Source organism: Pygoscelis adeliae, unplaced genomic scaffold (genome assembly GCF_000699105.1).
Source record: "Pygoscelis adeliae isolate BGI_AS28 unplaced genomic scaffold, ASM69910v1 Scaffold14, whole genome shotgun sequence".
Taxonomy (NCBI): domain Eukaryota; kingdom Metazoa; phylum Chordata; class Aves; order Sphenisciformes; family Spheniscidae; genus Pygoscelis; species Pygoscelis adeliae.
Genome location: NW_008825109.1, coordinates 15466054 through 15467222, shown reverse-complemented (window position 1 = coordinate 15467222; position 1169 = coordinate 15466054).

Genomic DNA, 1169 nt, shown 5'->3' with positions numbered 1-1169 from the left:
AAGGCCTTGACTCTGTGTAAGCACTGCTCAGCAGTAACAAAAACATCCCTGTGTTATCAACACTGTTTTCAGCACAAATCCAAAACATAGCCCCATACTAGCTACTGTGAAGAAAATTAACTCTACCCCAGCCAAAACCAGCACAGGTGACAACAAACTAGGTCCTCCTAGATTGATATTTTCCTGTCCTCAGCATGGGGCAAAGCCAGGGTTTGGGATGTGGATGGCAGAAGGTTAGTCACATCCATTCTGCTTTACCTCCAAGCCTACCCTATTACTGTGTAATATATTCGCAAGACATATGTATTATATTTCAATGTAAGGTACGCAATATGAAAAAGTCTATTTTTACTAGAAACATTATTTGTTAGGGAGGAGGGAGAGGAAAGAGTTTAGAACAAATTGTAAACTTTCTTCTTGAGGGAAAAAGGCCCAAAAAAACTGTAATCATAATCTTCTGGAAGAAAATAGTCATACTGTTCCTCCAAGCAAGGTTTACTTCATATTTACTGAATTCTTATATGAATTTCACAGATGTAGAAAAAGATTCCAAGAGTTACCACTGTCATGACAAATTTCATCCTGCTTATTGATCTTTTGCTATAATTATGAAATGGCTCTTCTCTCATCAGTATGAATCTAGATAATTTCCCCACAGTCACCTGGAAAAGATATATCAAAACTGAGCCTCGCTTCAGTATAAATTTACACAGACTTATATGAGGTAACTATTTTTGTTACTCAGATCACTAAGGATTTCTCTGATTGTTTTGGTTGAGACACAAATTTTAACTCCCTCCCCCCACCCCATTTTTGAAAAGTTAAGAAATTCCTTTGAAAATGTAACCAGGTCACCACCTAGATTTAACCCTTATCCTCGTCCTTCCATCCACTGGGGAGGGCAAGTGTCATTAACTCTGTTCTCCTGGCTATTTCTCCCCATTGGCTTGGAATCCAGTCTTAATGTTAATTATGGATAACTAAAATCTACTACTGAAGATTAAATATACCCATCTTCTTAAAGAGTAAGACAGAGGTCATAACAATTGTCAATCGTTACACAAACATAATTAGTACTAATTTAGCCTTAAGTGCTAAAACATCACTTAACAGGTAAACTGAAGCAGTTTTTACACATAAATTAACCAGTAGGAGATGTTGCATAACTA